A 13,855-nucleotide genomic window follows, 5' to 3' on the forward strand; every position below is an offset into this window, starting at 1 on the left:
GAATATTTTTGACACACAAAAATTATATGAAATTCAAATGTCAGTGTCCATAAATAAAGGTTTGTTAGAACATAGCCACACCTATTTGCTTGTCTATGGCTGCTTTTTGGCCTCAGAGGCAGAGCTGAGTAGTTACCACAGAGACAGTATAGCCCTAAAAGCCTAAAATATTTACTACCTGGCCCTTTACAGAAAAACTTCACACATACCTACTTAAACTCCCTCCAGCCAAGGTTTTAGGATGCCTTTCCTGGAAAAGCTCCTTCTTCTCCAATAAGGCCCCCCAAGAGTTGTTGTGAAGATCACACAAGACAACATACTCAGAATACCTAAGACAGCATCTCTCTCACAGTGTGTGTTCAAATCAGTGTGAACTGTCTTGTCTGCTGACTCCTTCCCCCTCTATCTATAACTTAGATGTGTGTTCCTCAAGATTCATCTTAATTTTTTGCCTCTCTTTTCTCTTCACACTCTTTCTCATAAACCACATTTCCTTCCATGGCCTCAGGCATCATCTCCATACTCATGACTCCCAAAACTACAAATCCCAGCCCAGCTCTTGCTTTACTTGGATGCCCTTCAAGAAAGCAAGCTGAGTACATCCAAAATTAAATTCATCCTTCCTCTGAAAATATGTTCCCTTTTTGTATTCCTGACCTCAGTTAACAGCACTGCCATCTACCCAGTCTCCCAATCCAGAAATCTCATCCTTTCCTTTCTATTTCTCTCTCAGCTTTCATTTCCAACTAGTCAATGAATCCTTTCCACTGCATTTCAGAAGCTTGTCCCACCATTCACAGATCCATCACTTTAGTTTAAGTCCTCTTTCTTCATTTCTTGCCTGGAACTTCTAACTCAAATCAGCTTGCAGTCTGGTCCCATTTGGATTTATCCTGTACATTTCCACCAGAATCACTTTTCATCTTCTTACATAACAAATGGGATCCCTGCTCAATGACGCCTGTAGCTCTTATTACTCACAGGATGAATCCAAACACTTGAACTTGGCTTTTCACAGTCTTGCCCTTACCTCCATTCATTCCTTCTACAAATATTCATTGAGCATATACTATGTCCCAAGTGTTATGCCAGACTATGGACACAGCAGTGAATAAGATCAGCATGGTCTCTGCTTGCTGGGGGATTCCAATCCAGCAAAAGAAATCAAAATTAAACAAAGTACCACTGCATGTCTCTTATAACAATATTGGAAAAGGCACACTGTCATAGTGTCGTGACCTCTGTTTAGAATACCCTAACTTTCAAGGCAAGGCTCAAATACCTTCTCTGAGATGGGAACTTTCGGCAACTTGTGGCTCTCAGAATTAATTCTGTCCTTCTTTTTATTATCTGAGCATATCTCTCTTATTTAAACACAATATTACACATCCTGCTACTCTTACCTCATTGGATTGTGGACATCTTACATTCAGGGGTTGTGTCTTATTGATGTCCCCATGCCTAATTCAGTAGTCATTATTGGTGATTTGATTAGTTAGTTGTCTCTCTTCTGTGACTCAAGGCCAAAAACTGGCTTATATCTACACTCTAATAATAAGCAATATTTGAAAAAATTAAATAGTAAAAAATATTTAAAGAGACAACATATGTTGCTCATGTATAAATAATATGAATAAAATAGTACTTTATTTGCATATTTGAGTTATAAATTTTAAAAATTTGACTTTTATGCTTTGTTCATTCAGGAAAAGCCAATTTGCCAACAAAGCCATACTTCGTTGTTAATGCTTATTTTATCCTCTAAATTGTTTCTTATTTTAGTGTGTTCGAAGTGTATTTTAGTGAAATATAAATCTCTTTGCTAAGAAATATTTGAGAATATTATCCTCACAATAAGATATTTGCTTTATATGAATAATATATCTACATCCTGTAAACCTTCAAGTCATAAACAATGCAGAAAATAGAAAATGATGGATGGGCTGCAAAAGATTCAAGAAAACAATTATAATAATAACTATTCTAATCTTTAAGATGTGCCAAAGGGGAGATCCAGGAAATTACCAAGCAGTTAACATCAATACTGAGAAAGAAAAGAACAAATAATAATAAAATTGATCAGGAAGTACTTAGGCAAGAACAATTTAATGAGCAACTGGCAGCATGAGTTCATGTAGAAAGATCGTGAAATACAAACCAAACAGAAAGTGTGACTACAAGCAGTCAGCCAAAGAAACCTGAATTTGTCTATTTAAAATTATACCAATAGCCATGTGAAAAACTGTTTTCAATTAAAATAACCCTATAAGGATTAGTATAAAATTAACTTTTGACTGATATATTAGAAAAGACAGCACTTAATTTAAAAAACTTGCTGTTCAGAAGATCGTTTCAACTCAACCACGCCTCCACCACTGAACTCCAAATGATGCATAGGATTACCAGTGGCATTACTTCAATATTCACACTTCATCTCCCAAAAAACAATTGATCAAACCTTGCTAATAAGTGGTTTTCAAGCCAGCCAAATATGGACTACTTCGTGAATGCCTCCAGCATGACAACTAGTGTAGATGAAATCCTGACAAGATGACAGCTGTTAGCAATCAAGGGGCTGCGTGTGAGCTTATCCAGTTTTACTTTTTTAAACATAATTTGCTTATGTGTAAGGAAGTATTTGGACTGCAGGGTCAACCTGAAGATTCTAAATGGACCAGGAGAAGCTTTATACATTAGCTGTCTCTAACCAAAGGAGCTCAGATCAGCTATAAACATCTCCCCTCTGTCAAAGACATGCCTTTCACTGATCAGGGAGGAGCCTTCCGCTTGGACCAGGAATCACGCAGCTCAATCAGCAGGGCAGGAGTCTGCGCTCAGCCAGCAGGGGTGTTCTCAAGGTGGCCGGGTGCCAGAGAAGCGTCAGCCAAAGTAGACAGCTTGTTATCATGACCTCTGTAGTGAGTAAAGGACTGCCAGCATGATTGTGTGAATGAACTATTTGACAGTAAAGAAGGGACCACTCACCAAAATTGAACCAAAATAAGAAATATGGTGGAAAATATTTGGATTGTATTCTGAAGACAATGGGAATTTAAATAAAACTGGGACACCTTCATCTCCTTATCTCTCCTCAGCCAGTTAAATTCAAACACGATTTTGCAAATGTCACTCATTTTTCTAGAATTTTTAATCTGAAAGTCCGCTGAGTTCTTTATGTGGGTCAAAATATACCCCCTTTGCCATCCTAAATACCTACCTTGTTCTTCCCAGATACTTTATTTCTCAGCACCTCCATTTTTTAGCATTTACCATATAAAACTTCCTTATCTTAAAGTTAAATGTTTATGAAATTGATCAACTCTTATTATATCAGTTCCTATATAGAGCATGATGTATTTATTCAATGTTTATTAACAATGATGTTCACAGGTTTGAAACACTCACATATTACAACTTTCCAGTTGGGAATTATATTTGTGTGGTAAATAAAATGTTTCATTCCTTCCTATTATCTATCAACGTTTTATTGGTGAATACAGTAACCTTGCTTTTTTTAGAAAGTGAAATTAATTCTATATGAAATTGATCCCTCTTCATTTACTACATCTGACTTCATTTCTATCGTTAACAATAGCTTTATTCCTACTAGTTTTCTCCTCTTTCCTCATAAGCATTGAAATAATTTTAAAATATATAACTCATAGTTAAAGCAAAATATAACTTGAATAAATATGTTTTATTCTTTTAGAGTCTTCCAAGCCTCTACAAATTTTATCACATTCACCAGCTTATTGGACAATATCTATTGAATAATATCCTTATGCTCTGGTGAGTTACAGAACCTTGCAAATATTCATTCTTCATCTTTATAAATGGGGTGATAAGAAATAGTAGAAATCCTGTCTGATTAATGATCTCTGAAGTTTAGAACTGTTTTTTTTAAATCAGTTAGGTTTGTAAAACAGAAAATAAGAGGGGTAAAGCAGCTGTTTATTCACTCTACATATTAGTTTCTGCAGTATACTATATGGACAACTGAAATAAATCACCTGAGATATAGACCCTCATTATAATACATGGCATTGTAAAACTCAGTTACACTTAATGAGGCGATGTACATGCCCCAGTCAAGAATGCTCAACAATTGTTGTTTGGTTGTCATATTCATCCCTTATATTCCTGTAAAACTATTTAAAGCAGGGATATCAATTTTGGTAAAGTATATTGAGTAAGATAAATCCCTGTCTTATTAAAAGCATTTCTTAGAATAGTGACTGTATTTGAATATTTGGACATCATACATATGTAGAATTATTAGGGTTAATTTTTTTTTTAAAAAGATAACATGTATTGAGTACTAACTACAGACCAAGCACTGTTCTATTTGCTTTACATTAATTAATTTGTTTAACCCTCATCTACACTGAATTAAGTGTTATTCATACCCACATTCTGCTGATAAGTAAGTTAAAAGATAGGAGATTAAATAAGTTGCCCAAGTTCACACAGCTAGTAAACAGGATATTGGAAAACCCTTATTTTAAGGAAAGATCTAGATGTCAGCTGTCTTGGCCAAGCTCCACTGATGTCTCTAGAGATAATGGAAAATGGGCTCCAGGTCTCTGAATTCCTAGTTAACATATCTTCCCATAAAATCATGCTACTTTATATATTCAAAAACAGTACAGGTATAGGTGCACTCACAGTGTTGAAGCCATGGGGACTTCAAGTTTAGTGTCAGCAAAAACTGTCCACAAAAGGTGACCCCTGATGTTCCTTGATCTCCAAACAGTTCCTGTGCTAAGTTCCCTGCCTTCTTGTTTATTCTGCTAACTTTTTAATGGTGATTTAATTGTTATGTAAAATTTGGATAATATAGACAAACATAAAAATAAAATATAATTTAAAAGTATCCATAATCACTACATTCTTCATTCAGAAAAAACCACTGTATACATTTTGGTGAATATACATCTAATTTTTTTCTACGCATATGCATGTGAATGTGTGTGTATACATGTGTGTGTATGTGTGTGTGTATGTTTTAGTTAATTTGGATAACAGTGTACATATTGTTCAATAAGCTGATTTTCACTAATTTACATATCATGAATATTTTCCATATCACTAAATATCCTTCTGCATTACTTTCAATGGCTAAGTTCTATTCTAGATGTGCCATAATTTATATAACTAACCCTTTATTTAGGGGACATTAAGATTTTTTCCAGTTATGTACTATCATGCTTAACAATGTAAATAACATCCTTGTACATAAAGCTTTGCATATATCCATGATTATTACTTAGAATAAATTCCTGGTTGATGAGGGTATGCAACAATCCTACAGTATCAAATATATTTTTTTTTCTGCTTCTGAGAGTACCAACTTACCTACCACCTTGCAAAAATTGAATTCCGGTGTTATCTTTTCTCTTTAATCTCTGGTGATTTTATAGGTGAAAAATTGCACCTTGTTGCTTTAAATTTCATTTTTACTACTTTGAAGACTAAACATTTGTTTCATATTTATTGGGCACTGCACTTCTTTTGCATGTCCTGTCGAATTTTTATTCCAGACTGATATTCAGAGTTGAGTCTTCCTTAGATGATCTAGAATCCAACATGAGCCAAGCCCTGGCCTCAGCAGCAGTGAGGCTCTGCATTCCGCCTTTGCTCACCTAGCGTTTCAACAGCCCACTGGCCTTTCCTTCTGTGTTCCCACTTCCAGCTTCACGGTGACGGCTCACCCTGATTCTGCCTCACATGACGCATACAGAGAGGAAAGAGAAAAAAAGCCTACACCTCGGTCCACTGTATCAGAAGACTTCATTTGTATCAAAATTTCAAATTTTAAATACCAGAGACAAATTTAATCCTTAGAAAGATATCAAGAAGTTTATCTCTTTTTTCAAAGCATCAAAAAGCCAATACATCCCTGACCATTATGGAAAACTGCCAGTTCCTCACTAAAAATGACTGCCAATTATTAAGGACTTTACTATGTACCAGGCACAGTACCTGAAGATTTTATATATATATATACTCTTTCCCTTAATCCTGACAAGAGTTTAGAGAACATTATTACCCTATGTATTAAAAAATCCATATCAGAGGGTAAATTTGTGTATGAGGCTAACAAGCAGCAAAGCTGGGTTCAGCTTAAGTGTTGGGCATTTAAACCATACTATTACTCAGCTGATTCAGCACAATAATAATGATGCCATTAATTTCTTGGAAACTTGTCCTTCTCATCTGATTGTGTCTGATGATGTAACGTCCCAGGGAGTGAACCCCACCCTTTTGAGAAATTTCACCCAAAACAGCTGACTTTGTAACAAACTTCCTGTCCTCAAAAATACTATCATTTCTAAAATCAAGGTGGAATTTAGTACAGATGTGACTATGCTTAATGATTTCTAGCACTAAATAGGTTTAAAAATATAAAACTCTCCTGATTCTTAAATAATAATCACAGGAGTATTTCCTAATATCACTCACAGACTCTGGAATTTGTCACCTACTTTTGGCTTTTCTACAGAAAGCCTTGCGATAATTGATTCCAAATATCTGTGATACTATGAGGCAAGTCCTCCAACTTTGTTCTTTTTCAAGATTGTTTTGGCTATTCTGGGTCCCTTGCACTTCCGCATGAATTTTAGGATCACCTTGTTAATTTCTTCAACAACAGCTTGTTGGGATTTTGATATGGATTGTGTTTGCTCTGTATATTACTTGGAGATTATTGCTATTTTAACAATACTAAATCTTCCAATCCATGAACATGGAATGTCATTCCGTTCGTTTAGGTCTTATTTAATTTCTTTCAACAATGTTTTCTGTTGTCAGAGTACAAGTTTTGCACCCTTTTGTTAAATTTATTCCCAAATATTTTAATATTTTTGATCTATGGTAAATGCAGTTTTTTCTTTATTTCATTTTTGGATTGCTCATTGCTGATGTATAGAAATACAACTGATTTTGTATACTGTTCTTGTATCATGAAGACTTTCTGAACTCATTTATTAGCGCTAATAGCTTTTTATTGATTTCTCAGGATTTTCTAAATACAAGATCATGTCATCTGCACATAAAAATAGTTTCACTTCCTTTCTAATCTGGATGCCTTTCATTTCTTTTTCTTGCCCAATTGCCCCAGCTAGAACCTCTAGTACAATGTTTGATAGATGTGTGGAAAGCAAATAACTTTGTCTTTTTCCTGATCTTAGATGCAAAAACGTTATCTTTCAACATTAAGTATGATGTTAGTGAGTTTTCATAGATAGACTTTACAGTTTGAAGAAGTTCCTTTCTATTACTAGTTTGCTGAATGATTTTATCATGAAAAAGTGTCCGATTTTGTCAAATCCTTTTCTGATTTATTAAGATGATCCTGTGGTTTCTGTCCTTTATGAATATGGTGTATTACATCAATTGATTTTTGGTAAACTAATCTTGCATTACTTGGATAAATCTCACTTGGTCATATTGTATTATCCTTTTAATATGTTACTGGATTTGACTTGTTAATATTTTGCTGAGGATTTTTATCTACACTCATATGGAAGATTTGTAGTTTTCTTTTCTCCTGACATCACATCTGGTTTTGGAATAAGGGTGATACTGGCTTCATAGTGTGAGTTGGAAAGTGATACTTCCTCCTTTGTTTTTTTGGAGGAATTTATAAAGAATTTATATTAATTCTTCCTTAAATATTTGGTCATACTTTGTTTTTTAACTTTTTCTATTTTTACATTAAAAAAAAAATGTAACTCCAATAGCATGTCCGATAGGAGGAAATGAATGTCCACCCATTCACTCTGTAACAACCCTGAGATTAATCTATGGATCTATGATCCACAATGGTATTGTCAAAGTTTGAGTTACTCCCAGGGAAGAGAAAGTCCCCTAATTTGTCCTTAGAAGTTTCCCAAGTTTAAAAAAAAAAAAAAAAGTAGAGGAATGATCTCGGTGTGAATAGCTGCTCCTGCAACCGCAGCTCTCTTCCATCTCTCCACTCCCTCCCCCGATGCCGGGTTCTGGGCCTGGTACTCTCAGATCTAATAAGTGACACTGGGGTGACTGTGGCATCATCCCGCTTCCGTCAGCATCTGGAGAGGAAAGGGGGTTGGGCCGAGAGGGTCTCCCGGGCGGGGCGGAGGAGGAGGGAATTCAAAACACAGCCTCGCCCCTGGAACCCTCGAAGCAGCAACGCCCCTCGCTATAAATTTGTAGCTGCCTTCGTAGAGAATGCTTCCAGCGCCTGTCAGCCAAGGGCGCCAGGCAGTGGGCGACTGAGCGCCTGGGCGGACGCAAGTCTAGCCGCTCTGCCGGCCCGAGGCGGCGATCCATGGGGAGGAACCCGAGCGGACCCCGGGAGTGAGGGCGCACCCCGCACCAGCGCCACCAGCTCGGCCGGACGTGGGCGCAGCGTCCCGAGTGGCGGTGAGTGGCGCGGACTGCCCCGCCAGGCTTGGGGGCTGGGGGCGAGGGTAGTCAGTTTCCTGCCAAGGTGTGAACTGCGGGTGCTGTGCCGGGAGGCTCCCGGGGACGAAGGCGAGAGCGAGCTTAGTTCCAACCGGCGCCCACCCCGAGCTGGAGGCCCTTCCCCAAATCAGAGGAGGGGCGTCTGAGTTGGGAAGAAACAATTTGAGCTTGTTTGCCGCACGCCCCAGAAATTTCATTCCGATTTGACACAACTCTATCGAGTACAAGCAAGGAATCTGCAGAAATGGGATGCAGCCAAGTAAACTTTCTTCCCGACGCTTTTAGCTAACTCCTGTCTTTTAAATGTGACCTGAGTGTATGACTCCGCGGGGCGTCCATTTAAAAGTTGTGCCACTTCTAAAAGTGAAGTTGAGTGTCCCCTGCCTTCCCGGGCCTCGCACCAACACGGCTCACCTCCCCCATACCCCTCTCTGCAAACCATATCGGTGGGTCCTTGGCACGGGATGCCGTGCATGCCCACATCGAATTAATTGGAGAGGGGAAAAACCGGGGCTTCTCCACACCCCAATCCCCACAGCCTTGGCCAGGGCACGTTTGTAACTGAGGGGGATTCTAGGAGAAGCTCTTCTGCTTCCAAGACTGAACAGAACCTCTTGCTGACCCCTTCCCTTCATCCACCCCTCTACCTAGCACCCCACTCTCCAATTCTCTTAAATATCCAGCCCAATCTCTCCAAAGTGCCAGATGCTTCGTCTCCAGAAGCATCTCCTTCCCTGACTTTGGGCCCCCATTAGAGACCTGGCTATTGAACCCATCTGGGGCCGCTTTACCTAATCTTTGTTTGCTGATGGCTTCATTAAGAATCAAACACCCACTAGTGGCCCTCTGGAGACCTCTCTTCTTTGTGAACGTTTGGGTGCCCACTTTCCCCTGGGGTCACATTTTCGACCTGCTACATTTACTTCTAGTGTCATTCCTGGAAGAGAAAGTAACAATGAGGCAGGGAGGAAATCTGGCACCCTGCTGCTCTGTTTTATAACTTTTTTGAGCAACTTATATCTCCTCTTAAAGGTGCCTCATCCCCAACATGATTCTCTTGGTAGTTACCACCCAAGGATCCTGGGTCTCCAAGGTTTATTCTCCTTAGCATAAGCAGTAACACCTTTATAAGTCTTCTCAAAACAGGAAACTGTCTGTTTCCCTTGTCCCCTGCAGTGTTTCCCTAGCTCTAAAGGCCCCACCACGTGGATAATCTTTCCTCAGGCTGTGGTGGAGTCCACCACCCTTTTGGAAGACAGTGCAGGAGCAGGGAAGCACAGAGAGCTGGGAATGGAGACTCCCACTTAACTGGCCATGTGCTGTTAGAGTTATTTCACAACTCTGAACCTCAAGGTCCCGCCTGTAAGTTTCCCTCCAGTGATAAAATTCCTTGATTCCTTTTGTTTCCTAGTTATTGCTTAAAAAAATAAAAGCCTAAAATAATTACCCGTTTAGCCCATGTCTGTGGTCCTCAAAACTTTCTAAATAGCTCTCCTGGTAAATTATCTGCTCTGGAAAATCATTAGGTCCAAGTGTCCATCCCCCAAATTCGAGTTGGCAGTTCCTACAACCTGGCTTAAGGCTCAGGGAGTGGCCCCAAGTTGCTAGATCTCAACATTTGTTAAAGTTTCATGATTGGTAGTGTCAAGTCTGTTATCTACTCTTTTTACCCCTTTTTTTCCCCTGACTTCATTGTTCTTTGTGCCCATCATGAGGCCTTGATTTCTAGCTCGGTTCTTCTTTGATCTTAAACTGAATCAACTGCTCCATCATCCAGCTCGGAAGAAAACTGGTTTTCTTCCACTGATGCCAAAGGAAGACTTGTCTTCCTTGAGTTTTATAAAGTGTCTTTCAGTCACTGTTGCTTTGGCAATGCTCTGCATCCCAAGAGCTCTGAGCTTCCATCTCTCCTATCACTCTCTTGCCCTGCTTCAGGGTTCAAATTGTGACTCTGTGAATTGTTCAGGTTTCTTACTTCTTCGTTTTTTCTTTTCCTACTTTGGGTAAGAATTGTGTGTGTATACCTGTATATAATTTGGGGTGATTTTGCTGTTGCTGCTGCTTATTACTGTTGTTGTTGTTACTATGACTAATTGCTTGCCCTATGCTAGAGGGAAAATAATGAAAGAAAATTTAATCTGCTCCTTACCCAAAGCCCAGGTAAAATACTTAGCTGAGAAGGAGTTTGAAACTCACAGTTAAAATGCATGATGCATGTCTCCCATAGTTTTATCTGTGCTGTCACACTGTCCTTTTTATGCAGCTGATAGTTGCTGTATTTTGCTCTCAAATTTGTTACAGGGACCAAGATCAAGTCCCATCACACTTAGATGTTTTGGCTGTCTGACACAGGCTCCTGGTCTTTAGCCCCAAGCTCGCTAGTTTACTTGGTCCTTTTCCTGCTCAGTCATGACTGAGCAATGCCAGAGATTCTCCCAAGTGAGCTAGCGAATTAAGAAATTTATTTAGAAGTTTGATGTAAATCCAAGTGTTGTGAAAATTAAAAAGCTGTCTTGAAGACAGACTGTGGCAATAAACAAATAAAGAGGCAGAGCAACAAAATATGACAAAGTATCCAAGGCTCGGTTAGGAACACTTTTCTCCCATGTTATCTAGCAAATTGGAAAAATCAGCTTTCCAACACATCACCACTGGAAAGTACTATTATTTTCTTTAAAATGCTTATAAGCTTTCTCTTTCAAAATTGCCTGAAGTCATTGGATTACATGTGTTTCTTTTCACATAAGTTTATTAAAACAGTATATTAAAGCTCCCATAAGCAAAAGTAAATTTTGTTCCATTTCCAGCCTTAATTTAGCTATCACTTTACATTTTTTATTCTTCATCATGATATGAATTTTAGCTACTAAAAATCAACTTTTCAGTGGCTTAATACACAAAGCCATCTTAAATCTAGGAGTATCTATAGGGATTTAAGGTACTATTCAAATGATTTGGCAAATGACTACCATTTTCCTATTAAAGCTCTAAAATACATCTAAAATAAGTCACAGCAAAAAAAAATACCTAAAGAGCTATAAATTTGCCAGATGTTTTGTTAATTGGTAGTTAATGACAAATTTGACAATTAGAAAATGAAATATATATCTATAACAATCATAAAAATGATAAGTGACTCTTAACTGTGGTTGTATTAACATTAAAAGTTTTTCTATCTGATTTTGATTCTTTCTCTTGATAGCAGATGATCACAGAGGGAAAGAAATTCCCTTGACTATGAAAACCAAAATTTCTTTCAAAATATTTTACTAACAAAGAATGCACTATATACTGTACATGCTGTACAACTGCTTTATACTATTGATACATTATTTTTATAGCTCAATTTAGAAGAGTTCATTTTTGTTTGTCTGGTTCCTAAATAGGTGCATCAGCTAAATGTCTTAAGTAGAAATAAGTGTCTAGAATCTGCCCGTTACAGTTTGATTTTTCTTCCCATACTCAAAAATATTTTAAATTGTGTTGCCAATCTCATATTTAATTACTTTTCTAACACAAGTTGGAAAAATTGGTAAGAAATAGATATGCTTCATTTTTCATAATCTCATTGTGCCTTCACATTCCAAGTCCCAATTCTAGATGTCCTTAAAACTTAAAATCATAGAATTAATAATCATTCAGTTTGGGTCAACTTTTATGGGATTTCTTGTTCATTTTATATACATATAAGCTGCTTTGTTCTTCAAATGATGTTAAAATCTCATTTAGATCAATGAATTAAAGTACTTTGACTAGTGAACTTCAGACTAAGAATACTAGAGAATACACATTTGGTTCTGCACTTTTTTTTTTTTTTTTTTTTGGTTCTGCACTTTTAAAGAGAGTTAATGATTGCTAATTTCCCCTCTAAGTTTTCTTTGGCTATTTCCCATTTTATATTAGTCAAAGCTCCTCTTATCTACCTTGGAAAATGAAGAATTATATCTATGAAATATATCAACAGTAGTAGAAGATAGAGGGAATACAATGGATCTGAGTGATATTAGGCCCTGAGGACACACCAAAGTATAAAAATGGTCTTTGCCCTAGAGAGATGTTGGTCAAGCTAAGTACATATTTAGATATGGGTCTCTCTAATCATCTCAATGCCACTGGGGGGGGGAAGCCATTTAAAAACAACCCTCCTCCCTCCTACCTTTCAGACTAGGGGGAATGTGTAATGTGGTTACATTGTTTGATTCTAGCCACTTCCATAATAACCACTACAACTTTCGTTTCCCCATGGGGTTATAACTCCTTTGATTGTATGCACCACACCCAACTGTATCCTCCTATTCTGTTACTAAATGCTCCACAAGTCACTTTCTTGCCTGTTTGTTTTTGGCTAAAGCTATGGAAAACATTAAATACATTTTCAGATCCCTATATTGTAGAAGAGAAATGTTAGAGAGAAACCACTTCCTATTACACACAATAAAATGACTTAAAATTGATGCTTTAGTCTAATTGAGGAACTAAGTATTAATACCATTTTTTTAGTCTAAAGCTGTAATGTCAAGGGCAAGGTAGAGAAAAGAGTAAGAAAAGGAGAAATGAAAAAGAATAAAAGGTTGAAATATCAAATCAGTGGTTCTTCAGGCTTTAGAGAGCAAGTAAGGCAAGCATATGACAATCACCTGGGGAGCATTTTAAATCTGTACATATTGTCTACGCTTCCCTTTTTCCTCCTTTCCCCATTTCTGCCTATTGAGAACCACCACATCTATTACAAATTAGAACCAATCTTCCATAATTACCTCAAGTGTCCAGGTCCAGAGACTAGCATCACGGGCATCACCTGGAAGCTTATTAGAAATGCAGACTTTCAGACCCCACCCAGACTCACTGAATTACAATCTGCATTTTAACAAGATCCTCACATGATTCAAATGCACATTAAAGCTAAAGAAGCACAAGTGGAGAGTACCTCTGGCTTGTTCAGAATGATTACCTAGAGGTTCTTTCCTTGGCTTTTTAATAAACTAACATTTTTAATAAAGCTAACATTTATTGAGCACATACAATGTGCCAAACAATATTCAGCCTTTAAATACTGTGTTTTATTTAATCCTCACAACATCCCTATATAATAGTCACTGCCTTACCCCCATCTTATAGATTGGGATACTGAGTAATAATGAGATAAGTAGCTTACCCAGATGTGGTAACTGGTAGTCAAGATTTAAATACAAATGTTGATTCCTGTGCTCTGAGCCGCCACCCACACTGTCTGCTCTACACTAGGCTGCCTGCTTTTGAAGGCCAATTAATTATTTGATAATTTATTTAAAGTTATAACTGGAAATCAAGTTCTGTTTCCCTCATAGAAAAAAACAAGATGTCCTCCATTTTGGTTAACATTTGCCTGTCATCTTACCTTTAACTGCAATAATGAAGAATTCTATAA

The 13,855-nt window shown here is 37.6% G+C and overlaps 1 protein-coding gene across 3 annotated transcripts in view; it reads left to right on the forward strand.

Annotated features, from left to right (window-relative positions):
• Positions 1-8,166: 8,166 nt before the first annotated feature.
• AGTR1 (angiotensin II receptor type 1) overlaps positions 8,167-13,855 on the forward strand; it is a 51,332-nt gene continuing 45,643 nt past the window's right edge. Inside the window, exon 1 of one of the 3 annotated variants that reach the window (XM_036851728.1) lies at positions 8,167-8,406. The gene's annotated coding sequence lies outside the window, so the exon portion shown is untranslated. The remainder of the gene's footprint in view (positions 8,407-13,855) is intronic. The other 2 variants (XM_036851727.1, XM_036851726.1) reach the window with 2 other exon arrangements.

This window comes from Balaenoptera musculus, chromosome 4 (assembly GCF_009873245.2).
Source record: "Balaenoptera musculus isolate JJ_BM4_2016_0621 chromosome 4, mBalMus1.pri.v3, whole genome shotgun sequence".
NCBI lineage: Eukaryota > Metazoa > Chordata > Mammalia > Artiodactyla > Balaenopteridae > Balaenoptera > Balaenoptera musculus.